The 25,115-nt window shown below is 37.8% G+C and overlaps 1 protein-coding gene and 1 long non-coding RNA gene across 5 annotated transcripts in view; one reads left to right on the plus strand and one right to left on the minus strand.

Moving 5' to 3' along the window:
- LOC148934924 (uncharacterized) overlaps positions 1-15,255 on the minus strand; it is a 214,717-nt gene extending 199,462 nt beyond the window's left edge. The window contains exons 1-2 of one of the 3 annotated variants that reach the window (XR_016140834.1): positions 14,615-15,255; positions 14,031-14,110 (exon numbers count right to left, since the gene is read on the minus strand). This is a non-coding gene — a long non-coding RNA (uncharacterized LOC148934924). Of the gene's footprint in view, positions 1-14,030 lie in introns of all 3 variants that reach the window. The other 2 variants (XR_016140835.1, XR_016140836.1) reach the window with 2 other exon arrangements.
- Positions 1-25,115, plus strand: part of LOC105429461 (opioid-binding protein/cell adhesion molecule homolog) — a 193,117-nt gene that overhangs the window by 73,522 nt on the left and 94,480 nt on the right. The window contains exon 1 of one of the 2 annotated variants that reach the window (XM_089083108.1): positions 15,320-15,458. The exons of the other annotated variant lie outside the window; for it this stretch is intronic. The gene's annotated coding sequence lies outside the window, so the exon portion shown is untranslated. Of the gene's footprint in view, positions 1-15,319; positions 15,459-25,115 lie in introns of those variants that run through there. 2 annotated transcript variants of the gene reach the window in all.

The following is a 25,115-nucleotide window of genomic DNA, read 5'->3' on the forward strand; positions in this document are numbered from 1 at the left end:
GCGCTGTTCTCCCGCGTTGAAATTTGCGCATGTCTGAAAATTTTTGGAAAATCATTCTACATCAATTTTCCGGATCATCCACGGCGGATTTTACATTTTCGCGGTCTGCTTAGCGGGATTTTCGCGTAGTTTTGCACAGAGCGGCCCTTTGTCGCGAAGAACCGAACCGTGGAATGATGCTCTCTACTCAATCGCGAATTTACACGAAATTGGATTCATAGCGCGTGCACAAGCGCGGATATCGCGATGGATATTGGCTTTCGTTGCGTCGTTATACGTCTGGCGAGTCGTTTTTCTGTTCTGTGCGCACGATCTCCGCGCGAACGGCGATACTCAATCGCGAATACTCGTAAGTGCCAATCGCGCCAACGTCACGTACGATTGTAACGTGTCCCGTGTCCCGCCAACACCAAGCTAAGGGAGTGTGCGACGCGATGTGACGCGATGTGACGCGATGTGACGCGACGCGACGTGACGCGACACGGCGCGATGGAAACGGCAAAGTCCGACAAAAATTGAACGACAAAAAAAAAAAAAAAAGAGGGTGAATTGTTTCGAAACTGTCCTTTTGTTGATTGGAATGCCACCCCCATGCCGCACCGAGATCGAACCGTGTAAAAAATGGAGTATTCTATTTTGCGTGGCTCGTTGCGCATATATGTCGGCGTTGTTTTTCAATTTACGGTGGATGCACCGGTCGATCGATCAGGATAAATCGATCGAATTGGTCTTTACTTGATTACCTCTACCTTGCAGCTAACGTATGTCATTTCGATTCTTTCGCGGGATATATTTGTGACTATATATGTATATATCGATTTTTAATATACGTGTGTATGTGCACACACACACACACACACACACACACACACACGCGCGCGCGCGCGCGCGCGTATACTCGCATATGTTTACCAATTTATTGTAAAATTATCCCGTTTAACTATGCAATGATCGTTTGAATATTGTCTCACATATAGCATTAAATTACTGAATTATTTCCGCAGCATTTATAATGGGCGCAAACCACGATATATCACTGATGTTTGTATAAACAATACGGTAATTATTAAACAGAAGTAAATGTATTCTTCAAAAACTAATTGAACGGCCGATCGAAGTTCATTAATAATCCGGGGCACGGGCTAAAATTGCATCCAAGACTAGACGAGTGTCACTGGTGGGAGAAAAAAAAAGGATCGCGCGAAAAAAAAAGAAAAAAAAAAGAAAAAAAAAAGAAAGAAAAACACGTTGTAATATCTACACGTCGGATCCGCGCTTTTATCTTTCCGCGGCGTCATCCTTATCCACTTACCTGAGTGCACACCTGACGGCGACGTCACAAAAAGCTCCACGTCTTTTTACCTGCCTGCTGAAAATTGCGCTTTAATGGCGATACCGGCGCGTTGCTGGCTGCAGTTGACGGTTAAAATTACCTTCGGATCGGCGATGCACTCGGCGGCGGGATCGCCGAGCTCTCGCCCGTCAACGTTATCACTTTATCTCCGACCCCGCAGGTGGTCCGGCGTCTGCCTTAACCGTGGCGTTAAAGGAGGAGGAAAAAAAAAAGAAAAGAAAAGAAACACAAACAAAAAGTCAAAGAGAAAAAGACGGACTACATCTTCTGGAGGCGCGTACAGCGAAGTTGGGCTTCTCATGCGCAGGGCGCGCCTTCCCTTTTTACGCAAAAGTTATCGAAGATTATAAATCACGATGCAGACGCGCGCGGCGTTTTCTATAAGTTTCCGCCGTGTGATGATTGATAAGGCAACTTTCAGCGAGTTCGCCGTATAATACGCGGAAGTTAAGATACCATATGCACTCTCTAGTTTCAATGGTTTTTTTTTTTTTTTTTTTTATTACCGCCCTTCGAAGGCGTGCCGCGAGGAAAATAGGATGTTGATATTGAGGATGCACTTACGCGGAATGAATGCGATATGAAAAATTGATATGATTGCGTAACAAATTCTCTCATTTTAATCTCCCGCTTATCTCGAGTGAATTGCATTATGTCTTTGATATCGCGATACTTTTACATTTTTCAATCTGTGTGAACAGAGAGAGAGAGAGAGAGAGAGAGAGAGAGAGAGAGAGAGATTCGAAGGAAGATACGCTCGGAATTAAACGAATCTCTGTGCAAAAATTGCGATATAAAATTTCTCCTCAGCTTCACCGTGCCGCGAGTGGAGCTCTCGTTGAAACAGATACACTGCGAAAATACCGGGGCGGGAAAGATTCGCGAGATAGGGGTGGCCGGGTTTTTAAAAACTGCGCCGACAATTCGCGCGAGGCTCCAGTCATGCGTTGCCATTAAGCAGGCGGCGGTTGCGGTGGCAAGCTGTCTGTTAGAAGAATACCTTTCGCGAGCGCAAGCGCGCAATGACGAATAGCGATAGCGATTACACGAGCGTATAGGTGGATGTTGAACGAGCCGGAGGGAGAGGATGGAGCGCCGAATAAACGCTTTACGCTCCCAGAGTTGGGGTCGAGGGTTCGCCCGCGCGCGAGAATGGTAGGAAGCAATTAATAACTTTGTCGTGGCAGGCAGGCAGGCAGGCAGGCAGGTAGGCAGGCAGGCAGGCAGACAAACCTGTAGGCAGGAGAGAACGCTGGCAGGCAGGTAGACAGGCAGGCAAGCGTGGTAGCTAAAGCCACGTTGCAATAATTACGACGTCACGCCTCCTGCCCAATCTAATTAACTAATGCAACTCCTTCCCCATTTCTCTCTCTATCTGTCTATCTCGATCCTGCTCCTTTCCTAGTCCTCCGTATCTTTCCGTATTTTCTTCCCTCGTTTCCTAGGCATTTTTGCGAATTCATCCCAACTTGTAAATATCGCCAATCAGCGATCGAAAAAGGCTCTTAAACCTTCAACTCGTATAGAAGATGTTGTTAAGAACAGCCGGAATGATTAATTACGCGACAGAAGTCTATAATTTTAAGATATTTGATAAATGAAGGATAAAAGAACGACTCACTCACATTGGATTATTGCGGGGAAGGTAATTGTATGAGTAGTCGATGGTCAAATGACAGATTGCGCGTTTCAAATCGGAAAAAGAACGCAACCGCGAAGGTTATCGCGTGTTATCGGAACGTCGTCGAAGCACATTTAATACGGCTCGTAATAACGGAAGATTTTCCGCGGGGGATATAAGGCGCGAGATATATCATCGTTGCGAGGCACTTAGATCAGTCGAGCCGTGAAAACGCTCTCACCTGAGTCTGAGTTTTTATTTACGATCGGCCCGCGGACGTTTCCAAATGTGGCACTAAAACTTAGGAGAAAATAGCCGCAGGTTTAGCGGTAAACGCGCGACGTGGGATATGGCCCATTGTGTCCACTGGATAGACATTACGGCCACCTTTACGATGCAACCACGATGGCAGCGACACTCTATGAGAAAACCTCTATATAAATCGTCGTCGACGTACATAACATTCGGGAAAACGCGATTATGCATGTCAGATGTCTCGAGGACGTCTCTTAATCGACACACGACGAGGCTTTCCTAAAGTGACAATCGATTAAATAAGTCTAGACGCTCGAGTACTAGCTGGCGAACACAGTGATTAAAGCGGTTCCTGTGCTAAATCTGTTTTTATTGAAAATATCGCCCCAAGATAGTTTTTTTTCATCTTTTTTATTAAGTTTTTTTTATCAAGTAAATAACTGACTTTTAAAAAATAAAATGTAATTGAACAACAGCTTCATTGCCGTTTTTCAAAAATCCTTTGTTTTTAATACGTGCGCTATATAAACAAGCAATTAAGGTTAAAAATGAAAATATTGTTAATTACAAATAAAACACACGAAATAAATTATTGTTCCTTTTTACGTATAAAAGTCTTTGTTATCTCTAATGTATTTGTAGAATTGTTATAATCATCTTTAATGAAACTGGATAACAAGTTAACTTTTAAATTGGAAAATATATTTTCATTTTGTAAATCGTAAACGATGCAATGTAACTCATGAATTACCTCCATTGCTGTTATTAGATTTGATACTCTTGTTCCATAATCGAAACTGAAAATTATTTTGCACAACCCGCAAGTATCGTTTTCAACGTAGCACCAGGAAATTAAATAAAAAAAAGTTAAATTGTTGATTAATCTAATAAACGAAATTGCCTCTGCTATAAGTCTCGTATAATCGGATACTTTCCATTTTCCACATCACTGAATAAATGATAACGCTCATAAATAACATGGCGTTCTGGAAATAAAGTCGCAAAAATATGTGCGAAAATTTAATCAATAAATATCGCGCACAATTTAAATACTTTTGTTTACAATTCTTTATGAATTTAGAAATGAAATTTACATAAAAAATTTTAGTAAAAATGAAATATAAAAACATAACGCATTTATATGTTTAAAATTAAAAAAGTAATAATAACAATATAAAAAAAGTAAAGCTAGTTTTCCGTTTTTTTAACTATAGGAAAGATCTTCAGTTACTCGACGTAAATCTTGATTAAACTCCGGTTGGACAGAGGTGAAGAAATAGTGGAGGATGAAAGATTCTTTAGTCGACACATTTACCTCGTCGCGCGGAGATCAGTGAATTCCGAAGCGCCAAGTATTTCAAGTGCTTCGAAAGTTTCCTCTTTATCTTCCCGCATTCTCGGTCGGTCGACCTCTTCTTCCACTCTTCTTTCATCTCCGTCATGGTCGGTGACCGACAGGGCGAGAGAAAAGAAAGGAAAAAAAGGGGGGGGGGGGAGAAAAAAGAATTAAAGGAAACGCTTGCAGGAGTGCGGTGAATGTATTACATGTCATGGTGGACCGATTCGTCGAACAATATCGTCACGAGAATCGCGAAGATTTTCTCGATCAATCGAAGGAAAATTTTATCCCCGTTACGTGACCTGATCCACAGCATCTTACTCAATTCGCTTCGTCTCATTCATTAATTCCCGGGATGAGGTCATTTGTGCGCCTGGCACCTTACATATTCTAACTCTTACAAATAAATGGCAGAAGAGTAGAACAAGAGAGACAGAGACAAAGCGAGAGAGTGAGAGGAGTTCGCGACCTCGTTTCAGCAAATAGTGATCCCTTGTTTGTACACGCAAATCGCCGACGAATCCGGTTTAATGGGAAAAAACAGCAGCGACGAACTTCCCCCCCTTCGCGAAATAATTGACGTTTGTTAATTGAAAACCAGTATCATCGTTAGACTGATACAAATACGAATCAATCCATTCGATAAAACGTACGAGGTCCCGTAATAGCGTCGTCTCTCTCTCTCTCTCTCTCTCTCTCTCTCTCTCTCTCTCTCTCTCTCCTCGCGAAGAGCCTTGGCTCGCTCACATTTTCCTGAAATACCGCAACCAGATATGTAGTTTTTATTGGTCGGCCGGGAGGTTTATGTGCCTCCGTTCTGGCGCATAAATTTCTATTCCCGGTTGAAAGTTCGAGCTTATTTCGCGTGATGGAGAAGGCGTCAATGGCATCCTGACGTTACGACAGTCTGGGAAGGCAATAAGACCGCCGCGCCTCGGCTCTTGGCGATTGCTTCATTTCCGTAAAGAGGCAGGCTATCTGCGCTTCCGTTTCCATCGAGACCTGTCGGTGGGGTTGTGTATATCGACCGTGCGGTAACCGCCGCAAACGTACACGCTTTTTCACGCTACGTCGACAATCGTTTCTCCCCGGAATCTGACAGCGAGCCACTACGCGAATGTATCCCCCTCGTATCGATTTCGCGTTACTTCGCAAAACGGATCAGATAAATTTTGTCACGTATGGGATATAATTGAAAGTCCGATGAAGACGAAAATCGAGGGCTTTTATTATTGAAGGAACACACACACACACACACACTCTCTCTCTCTCTCTCTCTCTCTCTCTCAATGCCTGGTGAGCTTTAGATTTTTCGAATATCTAAGCGTGAATAGTTTTTGAAACATTCATCCGTTATATTTTTCGCCAAACCGAATGCATAAGTCAGCCCTTTTCAGGTCACGCCATGAAAAATATAGGCAAAAGAAACCGATTCTATCGTGCGAATGGCTAAAAACGCGTTGATACTGAAAATTCCATCTATAGTCGGTCGCATAGAGTAGATCACTTGTATGTATGCAATATGTGTGTATATGTGTGTATATGCATGAATGTACGTATGTGTGTATACATGTATACATCCACACATTTGTAGTTTACGGAACAATATACAAACCACAAAAAAAAATTCATGACGCGGGCATTTTTTTAATCATTTCCAGTCAACGAACATATCGTGTCGCGCAATGTGATGCGACATACTGGAAAAGCAATAGAGCAAATACGATGTATCGTGGCTATACCTAACATTTGCGTGTAACAAACAACGCACGTAGGTATCGGTATAGCGTAAAATAAACCAAAGGGCGGCTAACAGGCCGAAAAAAATTAAATTTGCTACGCGATGTAGCTGCGACCGATCTCTTTTTACTGGCCGTTTGGCTGGCAACAGCGGCGGCTCAATTAACACGCGTATCAAACGCACGCTCCTCGCTACGCATGCAGGATTTTCGTTCGTCCGCCCGCACACAGCCGTATGACAGGGCAAATTAATTAAAACAAATACAACATCGTGTTGCGAAAGTCTGGTGCAACGGGGAAGGACGTGCGTAGACCGGATTAAGGGATGAAAGTGGTAGACAAATCTCAAACGCTTTCGAACGCATTAGTGAAATCGGCAAGTCGGAAAGATTGCTATAAAGGAAATTGAATCATTAATTGAGCGGAAATTAAAGCCCTAGATAAGTTTAATAAAAATTATTCCCGAGTATTTTAACCGCGCTCAAGAATTTTCCGAGAGACCGAGTTAATAATCGCTCTCTCAATTAGGGGTAGGCAACTTTTTCAAAAGAATCGATTTTTTTGGATTCGATCTAAGTTGGAGGTTTAAAAAACAATTCGCCAAAAAATTGACTGTCAAAGAATTGATTCATCAAAAATCGATATTTTTATCTAATTTTACAAAATATTAAATCTATTATTATTTATTATTTGAGCTAGCACAATTTTTTATAACATATTTTTGTATAAATATAAAATAATAATTATTATTTGCTAATATATGTTTATTGCTTATTTTATATACATTATTGCGATATTCTTAACTTAAACGTAAATGAAAATATAGGCAAAAGAAACCGATAGACTCTTAAAATAAGTACAAATGTATCGAAGCCTAAATTGTATAAACGCTATGTATATACACGAAAAATCAATCAATGCGTTTAGTATGATTATATTTATATTTTATACTTTTATAGAATCGATTTTTGGTCTCAAAAATCGATTCACTAGTAATCGAAGCTATAAGATCGATCTAAAAAAATCGGGAATCGGAAATGCAAAGAAACTGATTGAGAATCCCAATAAGGAACTTCTCATCCGGCCTGGCGACGTAAAACCCCCGCGAGTGTCTTACAAATCTCGTTATTTTTTTTTTTTACTTACGTACACCCGAGGATTAATGCGTCTAGAGCTAGTTTCGAAGATCGATGCGAAAGCCACTTCTACGCGCTGATGAAAAACACGAGGCGAATTTCGCAAAGTTGTATATTCGAGCCTGCATTGATACGATCGTTTGCGAGAGACGCGCGTGATGTATGTCGTGCTCGCGGCCGGCGAAGGAAACTTCTGTTGGAAATGGACGTCAAAGGCGCCCGCATGTTTACGTGATCAAACTCGTTTGTTTCACCGTGTGTTTCACGCGTGGCGTATACGCGGCGATTACGCGGCGACTTTCCGACTTCAAAAGACTCCCGCTCTCCACGCGGGCTTTGTGTATATCGAATGCCGCGTGATTATTAAAACGCAGCGACTGCACGCGGGGGGGAGAGGAGGGAGGCGGGAAGCAACGGGTCCTCCGATTATGCGATAATGATCGCGCCCCCAAAAAATACTTTCGAACGAGTGGAATCGGTGAATTATAAGGAGCGCCGCTTGTCGAGAAACTTTCCAACGACTTGGCGAAGAGTGGGTCACAGGTATACCAAAGTACTCTTCCTCGGTACTGGGAAAGGACTTAATGGTCAAAGCCGGCGCCAAGTTTTTCATCCCGCTCGCTTGCCCGCCTCGCCCGTAGGTAGGGAGCGAGAGAGAAACCGGGAGAGCAGATCTAGATTTTTGTTATTCTTATTCCCGTGACACGGTGGTGTGCCAGCAGACTGTTAATTCACGTTTAAAAAGTTCGCACAGTAGAGCGAGCCGCGGCACGTACGAATAAGAAAATAAAACGCGTTATCGTAAAAACCATCCCAATCTAGTTAGAGAGACTCATCTCGATGTTTCTTTCACGGCGCGCAATTAATGCGGCTGGGAGAGCCGCGGGAATTTGCATTTGGGATGCAACAAAATACCATGTCTCGAGTAATTTATATCGTTGTATCCAAGGTAAAACGAGCTTCGATGTAACGAGCGTCGAAAAACCGTTATTAATTTTGTTATCATATGCCGGGTGTCTATCACGTACACTTTGCAGGAGCATTACTCCTTTATCAACCGTGTACGACGGCCTTTGTATACGCTGCCGCGCTTAATCATAGCTGTGTACACTATCTTGCACGTGCTTTGAAACTAGTTAAACGCAAATCGCTAATGTACACGCGAACGAATACCCCACCGGGGGGCTCGGTATCGACTGCTGTCGTTATATTAATTGATTGGACGATTAGTCAAACCTTACCCCGTGCGATCGTTCGCGTTCACAGGACACAGCGCGACTAATTAATTATAAAATCAATGCCACTCGTATGATGATAGAGCCAATGTGATCTTGACCAGACGTGACAAATCAGCTAGTGTATTTTGCATAGAAATAACAGCCGTATTCAGTTGCGAAATTTAAACAAAGTTAATCATCACAATCGCAATTAAAATTATATTTGTACACTTAGAGAAAAAAGTCGTACCAGCAATTAGAAATTTGTACACGAATATCGCCACAACGATGTATAGTAAAGTTGTAATAAAAATAATCAACAAGTTATGAGCCAAAAAATATAGTGACATTAATCATTTGTAGTAAATCGTTAGATTTGATTAGATAAATTAATATATTGTACATCGTTCGTCAATATGTATTTTTTTAAATTAAAACTTAACTCGATGATATTATGGCATTATTTCATAAAAATATTTTAAAATGGAAAAATATAGTGTCATATTTTATCTGTATAAAGTTTATATAACTATGTAATTATAGTTGAGTCGTTATTTCACTATCAATTCACATATATATATATATATATATATATTCATATATATTGTTACCGTAATTTTTATTCAGTATTTGTTGATTTGGAAAAACTAGTTCAAGTACTTAAATTTCATTAATTTGGTCATAAATATAGTTGCCAGAATAAACATTGTCATAAATATAGTTGCTAAAATTGTTTTGTTTTCTCTCAGTGTGCACTCAGAATGCACTTCTCAAGATTCATGAATATCCTATATATATATAGTTTCGCTAATTCGAATTTACGTTACATCGTCTTTAACGTCGGTAACTTCTTTGTGGAATATGCGATCCTTTCTTCGGTGGGATTGTTATTTGCGATATTACGTCGAGCATGCAATTGCGAGGAGGTAAAAATATTTTCGAAATAAATTGAAACCTTTATCGATTTGACAAGAGAATGGAACGAGAAAAGAAAGAGCGGCGACAGAGACGTAGAGAAAAATCGACAGAGATGACGGGAAGAGGGGTTGAAAAAGGAACGAAGAAGAACAGCGGAAAAAAGTGGTCGGATACAAGAGCACGAAATGTATGAATTTCCCATGCCGAGCTTCATTTCTCCCTGATCTCTCTTTTTCCGGCCGGGCACATTAACGCGGCGCAAACTAAGAGACATCGCTTCCGCACCGCCCTGCCTTGGAGATTAATAACTTCCCTCTCGTTTACGCAGTCAGGAAACTTTCCGAAATATCCAGCTACCGCGACACGGTGGCCAGTTTAATGCCCGAAAAAATTGAAATAACCGTAAAATCAGTGTAAGAATCCTAGATTACTTTAAAGCCTTCAGAGAAGTTACTCAGAAATTATTTTAACTCGCTCGACAAAATTGTAATTAAAACATTTACTTCTCTTTTCTTTAATCATTTCAGCTACGTTATTAACTTTTCCGTAAAGCTAAATCTTTAGCAACGTGGTTAAACAAATGACTGCCTGGCTTTCAATCTCTTAAATCTTTTCAGAATTCTATTTCATAGAATGAAATCTCGATTTTCTTTTATTTTTTTTTTTTTTTTTTTTTTGGATAGAGTGAAAGGTATAAGCGAGTATGACCGCTGAACGATAATTTACGACTTTATGTATCGATCCACGATGCGCCATAAGTCGATAACCGATAAACCGAGACACGCTCGTCGAACTAATGCACTTTCCCGATCCGTCCCGAGGAAACGTAATTCGACTCCGGCGAGGAGGGTTTGCACGAAATCTCACGCGACTTAAAAACTTCTCCGACACTTCACGTGCAGTCAACTACCAAGTTCGTGCTTCAAAGCGAGCAAAACACGCATGCAAAGAGACGCGCTTTACGTAAATCGCAAGCGCTGACACAAGCTAATTTCTAACTTATCCCTGCTGCCCGCCGCATCTGCTTATCTTGAAAGCGCAAATTGTACCGTGACGTTATTTAAGATATAACTCACCGACTGTTCCGTATAATTCTGGTTTATCCACCAGACTTTGCAATTCAACTCATCTTCGTAATTAATTAAATATTAGAGGAGAAGGTAATATTATAGCTATCCATTTACATTTATATCATAATTTTGTCTGTAACAATCAATATCTTAAATTGAAAATTTAACGATTATATCATTCAACGCTTTATTCATCAAAGTGTTAGTATCAATAGGTTCTAAATTCAAAGTGATGAAATATTTATTACAATGAAGATCATTTATAAAAATGATATGAACGAGTTGAAGAGAAATAGATGGTAATATAAGCTACCACGAAAATAAATTTAAAAAAATTAATTTTGTTTAAAAAAAGACACAGTATTTTGTTATAAAATTATATATCATTTATAACAAAAAACACAGTATTTTGTTATAAATTATATATTTGTTTAAAATAAACTGTTAAGAAAGAACTATAATATAACCGCGAAGTTTTAAAATAGAGGTAGATGTTGACTTATTTCAATTAAAAGATAGATCACAAACAAACTTTGAAAAGAACAGTTTTTATAAAACAAACTTTTAGACTTTTACATTTTTTAAGTGAACTTAAATTATTATCGAAGAATTACTTTGAAAATTTCGAAAGTAGCCATATTATCAGCATACTAAGAGGATCTCATTAAAAAAATGCTATTGTTTAACTTTGCATAATTCAAAATATGTATAGCCAAATAAAATGTTAAATAAAATACTCAAAAAAATACTCAAGTACATACACTCATGTAATAATACGCTCAAGTTTAAAAGAAATGAGAAAGTATATATAATTAAATGCTAAAATGGAAAAGTTTCGTAAATAAAAATGCATTATAACAAATGTGTGCTATTTTGTATTGGCATTGCATAATGTAATTGCATAATGGAGGATTATTAAATAAATAATTCCATAAGTCACTACATAAATCATTAGAATTCGATTTGTTATTCAAGAGTTATTTTTGTTATCCAATAACGGAGAAATTACATAATACACGATCTATAATATCATCTTCTCTTTTACAATATAATTCTTATTTTAGGTAGAAAATGATCTCTGCATATCGTTCGATATTTTTGAAAAAAGCATAGTTAAAGATCTATTATCGCGCGCGCAAATTCCTATTTTTGATTTTATTTTTTCGTGATATTATTAATATTATTAATAATGCATAATTATCCCGGAATATCTTGTGAACTGAGCGCATCAAGAATGTACAATTCAAACAAAGTTCGCTATTTTCTCATCGTGAAATAAGATAATGTTTGTTTATTTATTTAACAGTCGCATTATCAAATGCATATGAAATTAATTATTTCTGTTTTTATATTGTATATTTATATTCTGTTTTCTTTAACCACTGGCAACTTTATTGATCTTTTAAAATTGGCTGAATCGGTCCAGATGACAACCTACATAATCAATGGCTTAGATAGTGATGTTATATTAAATGAGAACTCGGAGAACAAAATATGCAAAATAACGGCAGCCGTTTTGGACATAATGATGGAAAAGTCACTGCTGGTCAACACCATTTATAATATCATTTATAACACAGTATCGCATTCGAGAGCTTTAATTTTGTCTCCCTTGTCTCGTTTGGAAATAGCAGTACTCGTCGCGCCATAAAGTGAGATGAAAATGATGTTTCACTGATAACAGCGAATATTCGAATTCATGAAATTTTTATATCGAAAATTGTTACGTCCGGAATTTTTCAAATCGCTGACATAAATTTCATTACGGAGATAAAAGCAAAGTTAGCGAGAAGGGGAAAAGGGGGGGGGAAGGCAGGAAGAGGAAAAGAGTGGAATCTATTGCTTTCCCGTGCAGAATTACATGCAATATTAAAAGCTCTTGAATTACGTATTGTGTGCGAAAAACTCTGCAGCACAAAAGGGACGTAAAAAGACAAGATCGGATGCGCCAGATCGAGGAGAATTCCTAATCGAGAAGCAATCTGGCGTGGAGATAACGAGGAGACGCGAGAGAGTAGTTCGACCGCCACCCTATATATAATGAAGCTACGAGGGGGGCGGGGGAAAAAAAACTCAACACGTACACGGGCTACCGGGCTCGCTCCCCCCCCCCCCCCTCCTCCTCTTCCTCCCAACTCCCAGCGAGGTGCCTCGCTCGCACGTGAATTCCGGGAAGGACGCGTGTTACTGCATGCGGGGTCCGCTGAATAATGAAACGTTCCTCGAGTAGTCGGGGTAGAGCGTGCTCGTCGATTTCGCGTATCACGCTGCTGTGCACAAACTCCCGTTCTTTTAAATCGCAGCGCGCGGCTGCTCACCCCCTCCTCCCCGTCGTTAACGCCCGGCGATTGCCCCGGCGGTCGACCTTTCACGGAATCCAAACTGCTCGCGTGTCTCTTTCTAAAATCCCCGGATCCGGGGGGAGGGGGGGGGGGCGCGAATTAATTCTGGAAACGTGCGCAAAGTTTCGCGGACGCATACTTAATTAACCGTTAAATGTACGTGCGGGCTTTATTTGATCTCGATGAATAAATCTTAGCAGCATCTTGATTTCACGCCTTTGAGGCGAAATAATTAAAACTTATAGACAATTAAAACTTATTTAACTTTTTTTTCCAAGCATCCATTCGAGCAAAAACAAGCTCGGCTAAACTATAAAGGGAGATAATTAAGAAAAAATTTTTCATAAAGTTTATTGTTTAATTAACGTGATAATGTTATTATTTAATTTTGATATTTTTAATATTTTATTCTTATATCTATTTGTGAGAATTAAAAAATAATATTTAAAAGTGTGTATCATTAACTATAATTACGTTGGAAATATAATTTTCCTCGATTTTTCAAGAAATAATCCATTTGCAAATTAATTTACTTGTATACATGTACGATACTGCCTTTAAATACAATATATAGAAAATTGGGTTTGTTTTCATAATCACAATGTTATCCAAAATTTACTATTGTTAAATAAGTGAGAATGATGACGTATTAAAATTTATTAGTAGCATTAATTGTCCGATTTGTTGCTCATAAACGGATTGTATGGAGTAGCCACAATGCCGGTGGTCAATTAATGTTCACTTCGTTACTATTAATTGGATTAGATTGACCACACTTATGTCAGCGATCTATATTCCACATTAACGATTCTATTTTCCTCAATTCACAAGTTACAAAGAGTAAGACCACAAATTCTTTTCGTAATAAGAAATCTAATGTGTCAATTCTCATATTCCAATTATACGTATAAAATAACGTAGAAAAATCGTATAAAAAATGCAAACGTTGATATATTTTTATAACTTAATTTTTTTATGTTTGAAAAACTTATATAATATTCAATATTCAATTTATTATAAATATAATTGTAGACTCACCGAATATATTATAAATATAATTGTAGACTCCTCGTTTTGTTGTTCTTTCATCAGATGAATCCGTGATGGAGATGTACATCCTCAGGCAGACCAAACAATTGATGATGTCACAATGAGTAATTACTTAGAATACCGGTCTTGATCTCCGATTTTGATAAAATTGGATTCAATCGACGCGATTTCACTCGGGTTGGAGGGACGAAGCCCCCCCCCCCCCACTATTACAAAGTGAATTACGAAAACAAATTACAAAGCGAATTAGATTTATAACAAAATAAAAAGATTAGCAAAAGCTTCACACCCAATCCTCGCGTTGGGATCTTTGTTAATCTTTCTAGGATCTATTATTTTAGTATATGATACTCATTAATTTAGTAAGGTGAAAGATTGCATTTCGAGTATGTACAGCGCTGTATCGAGTCGCTATGACAAATTTTCTAATCAAAAAAGTGGTCAACTTTAATGCTTAATATCTTAGTTCGCGCCGTCGCGTTTTTCTGCCATGATTCTTTTGAGTGAAACCGCGTCGATTGAGCCCAATTTTATCAAAATCGAAGGTGAAGACCGGTATTCTAAATAATTACCTCACCAATGATATCGAAATGATCGCTATCAATCGATGTTGTCGTTCGCACTTCCGAGGCACTTTCGGGACACTTTCTTTCGACATATTTAATCCACAATGTAACACAATGTACGACACTTCCAAAATTAATCCACTCACAATGGCGGTTATTTGGCGACTGGCGAGGGGACACCGAAGGGGTTCACACGTCAATCGGACCAATCAGAAGTCTTCTCTTCTTTTTATTCTTATTGGTTCTCGTTCTACTACACTAACCAGGAATAATCGTGTCTCCAATCGAATGTATCTTAAACACGATGTGTCTTGAAGAATACAAAATTGAAAATTGGTAAAATTAAGTTGATCGGTATTGGAAAACAAAGATAAAAATGTGCGATAACGCAATGCAAAAATTATCTAAGCACGAAACACGTCCGCTCTATAGAACGGTCTCGAAACGACTCGAAGCGCACGACGACTTGTCCTTGTAATGCCGAACGCGTTGTTGTTGATCGCACGTCGCCCCACTACGAATTCCGAGAATCGCTGGGAAGCTTCCCGTTTGTTTTTATGGTATATTCTTTTCGCTCGCACGCTCTTGAAATTATTTAATCTCGATATCCCAGTCGCTCTCGAGACGTTGAGTGAGTTGGATGTGTTTCGTCTTCATGGTAATTTTCGCATCGCGTCATCACGCATTTTCGGTTTTCGTTCATCGCGCGTTTTTCGATTTTTGCTCACACAACTTTCTTATTGATTAATTACTTTTCGTATGTGAATCGTGGCTTGTATTGGCGCCGTTCAGAAATATGGAAAAATTAAGGAGTAGAGTATCTCGATCGTTCGTCGATTATTCAACAAATGTAAGTAATATTCAAAAGCGTCGCAAGCCGTCAAATAAAATGTGTCCATTTCTATCAATGTAGATTAATTGCAATGTCGATTTAATTTTTTTTTAATCTTTTTTTAAGTTCTAACGATTATAAGAAGATAAAGAACAAGTTAAACGTAGATTAAAATTAATACTAAAAAATGAAATATAGATTATTAAAATGCGATGTGATTAAAGATATGCGATATATCGTGTAAAATATATAATGAAATATAATCTTCATTTTGATGTTTATGTTTCATTATATCATATTTTATGCTGATTATTCACGAATCTTAATCGCGCCGCACTCTGTTTATTTTACTTTATTTCTTTTATTAGTTTTGACATTAATTATACATTTATGAAATTATTAAAATTAGTAGGTGTGGACGCATTTTTAAGCACGTTTTTAAGTATATTTATTATTGTTTATATATTGGCTCCATTTCGTAAAAAAACAATTTTATAACTAACTTTGTAAGATTTTTTTAATATGATTGATTTATATATTTAAATCCAATAAAGAAGCCAATAAGAGCAAGAACAATCATGTTAAAAAAAAATCTTATCTTAAAAAGATTCCAATGTTACTTCCTAGTTAATAATTTTATTTTTAAAATCACATAAATCGATTAAAATAATAATATAAAAACATAAAATAAGAATATAAAAACATTATCAACATTATTTAATTTGCTAGTATCATTCTCACATAATCATTGTTAATTTTATATGTTATTAAATATAATGACAAAATAAAAGTTATAAGTACGCTCATTTAATGTAAGCCAATAGTAGGAAACAAGACATGAATCTGATATTTATTAATCATTTTACTTTATAAAATAATAAATTAAATAACATTTGAATTCAAAATATATAAATTAATATGTTTTATCATAAATGTATTATATTTTTATTTATTATTTCAAATATCACTCAGTCATGCATGTAATGTTGCTACATCACCATACTCGTATTCATTTAACAAATATTCTTGTTTTTCTTTATTGAAGAATATTAATTTCTCTCTAACTCTACGTTTTAGTTAGATGAAACTTTACTATAATTAACTTAAATGTTTATTTCATAATTATAACGATTTTTAAATTTCTGTATTATATGTTTCAAATTAAGAGAAAATTTCTGCAGAATAAGATTGCGTATATACTTATAATGTAAAATTCTATACTTTTAAAAGTAAATATCTTCTAAATGGTGTAATAAAAGTTAATAAAATTTTTGTTGATATAATTAACTTTTGTATCATATATATATATATATATATATATATATATATATATATATATATATATATTACAGACTTATCTTATATTTCTCATCAAACGCGAAAACCTCGTTAACTATATAAAGCTACTCTTTCTACTGAAGCCAGCCACAGTGATAACATTCTGATAACGAACGCGAATCTCCGTCCTTTTCTTAATTACTATCGAATGTCAAGTAGAATATCAGGCGTTTTCTTGTAATATTTAGCGGATCATCGGTAGCATGGAAAAAGCACATTTACATTATTGCGTGCGATCGTATTAGATTAACATTGAGAATATATGTCGCTTTCACGATTTTTTTTTTTTTTCGATTAGGAAAAAGCGAGTAATGACATAAACTCGTCGGATGAGTAGCATCGGGCGAATAGCATAACGCGTTTTTCCCTCCCTCGATGATACGATAGCATTTGGTAATCACTCGTCGATCGACGAAACACGGTGGTCGCTGTAGGGGTTATTACGCGGATATTACGTACGTTGAATCTGTCGAAATTGAAATATTGCCGGGCGATTTTCTCGCGGTTCGGGTATTATCCTGCGCGCGTTGCCCGCGTTCTTTTTATGCGTCGAAAATGAACACGTTCGATCATTGTACGCGACGATAAATACGCGTTCGCGAGTGTAATGTTAAATTGCATATCGTGTAAATTTGCACGCGCGCGATTGTAATCGGTTGCGTTTTACGGTTGCGAATCGCAATTTATCGAGCGCTCGCGCGCGCACGCGCGCACGTGTGAATCGTCTTCCTTTCGGAATTTCGAAGCAGAAATTGACACACTGATGGAACGACGACGAGCGACGAACGCATAACGCAGCTGGTGAGGGAATTATTTACGGCATAATTTTTTTTTCGCGAAATGAATTTTGAATTTTTACGAGGAAGCGAGCAACGAGCGTATTCGAAAAGTCGGACACGGGATTCAAGATTTCCCTCGCTTTCCCTCAGTGCCCGAGGCTTAAATTCACACATTTAGTTATTATGTATTAACAGTTCAAGCTATGCAAAGGATTACACGAGCACGAGGATTACGTTAACAAAGAAACTGAATGCAAGTGTAATTCCGCGGAATATTCGACTCACGCTATTTGAACACGAACGACTTCTGTTCTGTTTGTTCTGTACATATTTCTACAAATATCAAAATTAAATTACAAATCTATAAAATATAATATTTTCTACTTCTTTTGTTCCACGAACGGCGAGTGATATATCAATTTCTGTGGCGTATAAAAAAAAATAACGTAGTTTTCGACCTCGTATCTGTACATACATAATTTTTTTTCCGTTGTCAGTAAAAGCCACTAGAGATTCATTGTAGCTTTAACAGCCTTAACTAATATTTATGAGAAAGAGGTTCGCAGAGAGAGCGCGGCAGTACCACCCACTCGAAGTAAGTTAATGTGTTGTGTTACGCTCGATAATACGATAAAACGCGATTGCGAATCGCAATTTATGCGTCGCGTGCACGCTCGCGTTTTAACGAGCACGCGCCGAAAACAAGAAGCGTCGATCAAAATCCCACCACGTGGCCACCACGCGCGAACATAATCACGCACCACTCCTGAAACGACTCGCCGTGTCGCTGGCGCGAAAAATTACTGTAATCGAAGCCGTGACGGTGGAAAGGCTCGGAGGTAAGTGCCATACCATACTTTCGGAAAATTGTTTCTTCAAGGGAAAGAATTCCATAACGAAGGCCGCGCGAGAGGGCGATACGGCGCGTAGAACAGGCGCTCGTTGTGAATATTTATACGTCGCTTAAATTATTTATGAAGCTGAAAACAAACGTGCCGACGTTAAACGGCACTTTTCCTTCACTTTCCCCCGGGGATAAGTGAGATATTCTCTAGGAAAATAATTATTTGTCGCGTACGAGGACTCTATCTCCGAAAACTCGTGAAAACTCAATGGCGTTAACGCGCCTGCGGGAAGTCGATTTAATCGTATAGAGTAATTCCCTCTCTCTCTCTCTCTCTCTCTCTCTCTTTTTCTTTCTCTTTTTTTCTCTTTTTCTCCATCGAGACAACATCGAGTAAACTCTTTGCCATTAATAAATTTACTTAGCGAATAATCGAGTGAGGTTCGAGGTTGCACCGTACTGTCTTCGGATATATACGGCGACTTTTGTATTCCTGGATCTGGCGTATATATTCGCGGTCGTGTATATAAAGGATTCTAGGGGAAAAAATTGAAACATTACTCACGCGGCACCATTGTTCTCTCCCTTTCGTGCGTCCCCACATGCAAATGGTAGAGTTTCTCCGTCCGCCGGTGTATTTCACGTTGAATTTCATGCTGAAGCGCTCTCGATGGAGCTTATCTATTATCTGTACCGAGACTCTCTTTCGTTCCGATAATCGGTCGTCTAGTGGCGTTTGATTTCAATTGACTTATCGGCACAACAAGATTCTGCCTTTTCACCCTTAAAAATTATATTTGCTCGTGTTATAGCTCACTTAAGCGAATATACGGCTTATGAAGTAATCGAATATCTATCCTGATTCCATTTTATGAACGCTCATTTTGCTTTAGCATCAAGTTATTAGTTCAGCCAATTGTTTCCGTGTAAAATTATAATAATAATTTAATATACAGAGAATTTCCGGAACTATTTTTTTTTCGCGAATGTAGGATTAATTATTATTTATTTACATTTTTAATCAATGTTATGTCTTTTTTATTCAAATATCTTTATGATGTTAAATATATTTATTTATTTATAACTATTTTACGAAGGTTGCTTGACTTGCATTCAAGATTACGTTGCTTTTATATCTTGGTATAGAAAATTAATTTCATTATTCTTTAAATTTGAAATCGATTGAAAATTTTGTTTTGTAATTGAAAACCATCATTTTTCTTAATTTATCCTTCAACATCTGTGTGTTCAACATATAAAATTCTTATGGGACAGTGTACAAAAATTGCATGTTATATGTAAATATATAAGCTGTATGCTCTCGTAAAAAAAGGAAAGAAAAATAGATAGCTGCGCGAAGCGAGACTTTACGGTCGTATAACACGTTCATACTCGAGGTTCATGGAATACGAGATTCCGGGGCAGGAGAGGTAAATCGACGATTAAACTTCGTACGTCGGTGGCAGTCTCGTCGCTTAGGGTTTAACTCGGTAATAATAACATCGCACGAGTCCAGGGTCCCGAAAGTTAACGACGATGTTACGCGTCTGCAAACGAAACGACGGACTCCGTCGCTCGCTCGTTTTAAAATTAATCGACCGACCGATGTTCATCGTGGAACGACCGAACTTCCGGGCAACGTTCTCGGAGAAAGAGAGAGAGAGAGAGAGAGAGAGAGAGAGAGAGAGAGAGAGAGAGAGAGAGAGAGAGAGACGCTTTCGCGAGAATTCCCCGGAGAGAAATGAAGGAGATACGGAGAAACGACGGTGTGACGGTGTGACGGTGAAACGAGCGACCGAGTAGAATCGTTCAAATTTTCATCAACAACGCCGAAGAGGGGAAGAAAGAGGGATTGTGTCGGCGCGCACTTTTGGAAAGTTTTGCTTTCGCTTCGTTCATTCCTCGCTCGGTTGGCTTCTGCGCCCTGAAGAGCGCCGTCAAGAAACTCGCACGCAACGAATCTTCATGTCCGCGGCTATCGCGTTTCCCCTTCATAACACCCCCGAGCATTTGTCTTCATTTCTTGCGCCACTCTAAACGACGGTACGTAGTTATGATTTAAGGCCGTAGTTCTGCGGTGAAGGTGAAGAAGAACCGGAGGTGTAAAGTGAGCATTCCTCGTCGGCGGTCGGCGACGACGAGGTCGAGGACAAGTTGCTCGCACTACCGACAGATCGTGAAGACCGACGTAAAATCGTTTCTCGCCCTTTCGTAACGTCGGCTGTGCGACGGCGGGTTAGACGGTGGTTAGACGGTAGACGGTAATTAGACTATCGCGTGACACGAGAGTGTCGGGCAAAAAGTGGAAATTTTTGAGCGGGTAGAACGTCGCTCGCGTTGCCTTTGATAATCATGAGCTACAAACTTGAAGATTCTTTTGTTCGATCCGGTCACGATCAGTACAGAAATGCCCTTTATCTACAATCTCGTTATAAGACTCGTTGCGTAAGGGACGGGACTTACGGGAACGCGCCGTTTCATCCCTCGCCTGGAGATCCTTATCCCCTTCCGCCTCGCCTTCGCGCACGAAGGAACGAGTTAGCGAAAAGGTGTCGTTTAATGCACCCGGGGATCTCGTCGCCGTTATCATACCCGGAGCGCTGTTTACAACTTTCCAGTCACGATATGCCTTATTATCGCCGCGTTACCGGGTGATTCCGTAGGCCGGCTATCGCGCCCTGCTTTGCGAGAAAATAACAACCGACACGTAACTCCGTGCATGACACCACGCCCGTTGCCACTCGAGCGTTAATAAATGCATCGTATGTAGTGTGCGACTGTTGTTAAGTCGCGACCAGCTCCAATGTGCAACGGTTGTCACAAGAAAAAAAATCGGCGGATTTCGTAGATCATAAAAGAAACCAGATCCAAATGAAGCAGGTGCGAACAAACGTGAACGAATAATTTGCTTGCTAACAGTTCCGTTCGTACGCATTGAAATGAGGAGGAATACATATATTTCATTATTTCTGTGTTTATTCGTTCTCGTTTCCTCGGGCTGGAGCCTGTTTTGCAGATTGGCGGTTTATACTAATTATTATATATAAGAATATTAAATTCTGGAGGTCTGGATTTGATATAATAAACTGCGATTTTGCTGATTATATGTAAATTTTATACAGAACTGTAGCTCCATGATATCTGTAAATTATGCGATTAAAATCTTTAAATTCCTAAATTTTTTTCGATTGTTTTGTCTGAGTTTTGATTTCTAAATATTTAAAACAGCTTTTATATATTCAGAAATATTTAAATTAATTATCTGTCTACACTTGATAATTAACGTTATTATAGATATATGATTATATTAATTTTTTATTCATAAAAATTATATAAAAAGAATAAGTCTTATTTAATAACAAAACTGAACTGTGATGATATATTTTGCAGCTATTTATTAAATCATTGATCGAAACAATACTTCAACGCGATATCATTGATTGCATTACTAACGATTATTTTAACGAAATACCAATAATTGCAACAACAATTTATTTATCTTGGTATATTGTTTCATTTATGCCGCGGCTGTAACAATATTTTTCAATACATTTAATTTACGCAGATATCTGCGGGCATAAATAACTTGATTTAATGTAAAAACAATATCCGCGATGTAATGATCACTCGAAGAAAGTGAATTTTTCGAGTTAAACAACAAAGTGGTGATTACAAAATGTGCATAAATCCGCATAAACGACGAGACGAGATAGCGTGAAATAATCTTAGCGTAGGTTTCTCGTCAGCAACGGCGGCAGTTTTTTTGCGAGTCGTCCTTAGCGCCCCCAACGATTCTGCGAGAAGTGCGGTACTTAACGTAGTATTAAAGGACCGATAACATGATGCTCGTCGGAAAGTTGTGACGCCATTAAGATAATCTCTCGCCGTAGTATTATGCGGTGCCGCAAAAGCAGAACGACAGGGTACCGTGGGGTTGGGGCGCATCGCGGGAAAAGGGAGGCGTAGGCAAGAGAATATAACGAGAAAAAGCAAGAGGATAACGTTGAGGAAAGTCCGATTATGAAGCCACTGATTCGCTTGTCTCTGAGGGAATCGCAAATAGGATACAATTAGAAGTAAAGTAGAAAATGCCGAAGATGGAACTTTTTTGAGTTTAATCTTGGAAATCTGGTATTCGTGCATTTTATTGATTTTTATTAGGGTCCTTGTTAGTTTTACGACGATAAAAGAAAATGTATAACAAGTACTAACCGAGTGAAATTTTTAGAAAATATAAATAATATTTTAGAAAATAGCTTTTATTTTAGAAACAATAAAATTATGTAATCTAGTAAGATGTACATAATTTTTGAATAATAATTTAGCAATAGCAATGTAGAATATGACATCCAGCAAGAGAGATAATATTATTTTTTTTATCGCAAACCTGATTTACAAGGAATGTAATTACATAATGTACATTTCTTATAATTATCTTATTATTTCTAAAGAAATGTTTAAGAATTATATTTATAATTGTCATTATATTTTTAGTCAAATTATAATTGAGGTATAATATTATACTTCATCTCATACATGCAATGTATCACACAGTTATGATTTTCCATAACAATGCTACTGATAGGTTAATAAGCATCTTTCTTGGTTGGTAGAACTTAAATGGCAAGAAAGAGGATTAACTTATCCGTTCTCCTTCAATTTGCAGTAAGACAGGTAAGAAATAAATAGAAAAAGGAACAAGGATAATTGAACGGATGCTTGCGTGAGAAGCGAAGTAGGTCAGGAAAAATCGAAAAAAAGATTAAATTATACTGTTTGCAGTATACAATCTTTTACATAATCCCAGGTTTACTCACGAGCAACACTCGTGAGTTTGCAAACGGCGTTATTGGCAAAATATCTCGTTGCGAAAGAAGAGTCAGCTTCTGACACGAGAGATTGATATGAAATTAGTTTGGTTAAAAGTTATCGCGCGCAATGTATTATAGCTCGAAAAACAAACATTAGCGGCGTGATTCGAAGTTGTATAATTGAAGTTAAGAGAAATCTTTACTCGCTCTGGAGATTTAATTTGTTACTGTAGAAAACACGGGCGCGATATCGTTGCTTTATCAAGCCGGGAGAATCTCATATCGGGAATTGTCTATTGCAGAATGAATTATACAGGGGGTACAGTGTTGAGAATAATGAAAGAGATACGCGAATCGAATTATCCGCGAACAAAATCGGCGCAATTAACACTTAAATTGCATTTGCTGATTATTGTATCTATTGAAAAGAGATTGGGATCGATTTTCGCAAATTCATCCGATATATATCTATATGTATATTTATATATGTATACATAGATATATATCCTTTTGTGTGCATACACATATGTAATCTATCTATTCCAAATGGACTACAATAAAAAAAAGTGGACGATTGTTTATGGATATATCCAATATACATGTATAAAAATTGGTAGCTATCGATTCAATCGGTATTGATAGTCCGTTCATTTTGCTTGTCTATTGCGCCTAAGATTAATATTTAATTTTATAAAAGATGATTGATTTTATAAAATATCCTCCAAGTATGCGCAATAACGTTTTAATAAAAATTTGATATAGTTTAATTAAATGTTCCAATTAACGATTGAGATAATCCGAAATCAGATGAACGCGTTTGAATTATAAAATATAATATAAATATAAATTATGCATTATTAAGCTAAGTATAGGTAAAATGTCAATACAAGCCGAAACATCGACGTTGATGTACACAATTTATGAATACATATAACATTACTGTTTCAGACGAAGCTAGTAATGATTTTAACAAGTATTTTGTCAGGCACAGTAATGCGTTGTATACGTTGTATACGCATGCATTATATCGGAGCAATACATTGTTCGGAGTAATATGGAAATATCGTACGCCGCAATTGTATGCTTATAGTGAAGGCAGCAAAATGTAATAAGCTCGTTTATCGGGCATAGAACATGTGCTTTCGGACGTAGTACAGACAATATGGTATGCGTAAATTGTTTCATAAAATATCCTCGAATGCGTGTACCGATGATGTTATGCAACGCAGATGTTTAAACATCGAAACATGTATTTGTACCTCGAAGAAAGTCGTTCTTGAAACGTACGTATTGAATTGTCAGTAGGAAGGATAGATTATTAATTGTCGATTGGCCGATAATAGCAGACGTAAAATAGAATTTGATAAGCTACAATGCGATTGGTAATATGTTTATCTTTTAGAAAAAAATTTATTATTAATACGAAGCATTAATGATGCAAAGTCAATCAAATAAAAATATAATCGGGATGTAGCCGCAATTTTAGAATAAAATCTAAAGTATATTTGATATTGTTTATTTGATTATCGAATATCCAATCTGGCAATTTGCTTCTGTTAAAAACGTAAATATTTTTGCGCTTTTACGAAGTAATTTTCTCAAATGTAATATTTATAACATATTATTTTCTTTTTGTTGGACGATATACTAAAAGACGAAATCGATTTTCATCCTGAGGGGAGTAGAAAGGAATAGAACATCGATCGAATAACAAATCGATCGAATCGGTCACAGGCGATAAATCGAGCCTTTTCTCGTCGAGTTGACGACTCTCGACCTCAATTAGCACTCGATCTTTGTTTTTTGTTCGGCACAAGGGAGTGCCGACTTCAAAAGAATATCACGTTTCTAACGCATGCCGATAATTACATGCGCATGCGACGAGTCCGAGCACTTTAATGGT

The sequence above is a fragment of the Pogonomyrmex barbatus genome, unplaced genomic scaffold (assembly GCF_055798465.1).
Source record: "Pogonomyrmex barbatus isolate J1 unplaced genomic scaffold, ASM5579846v1 scaffold7, whole genome shotgun sequence".
Lineage (NCBI taxonomy): Eukaryota > Metazoa > Arthropoda > Insecta > Hymenoptera > Formicidae > Pogonomyrmex > Pogonomyrmex barbatus.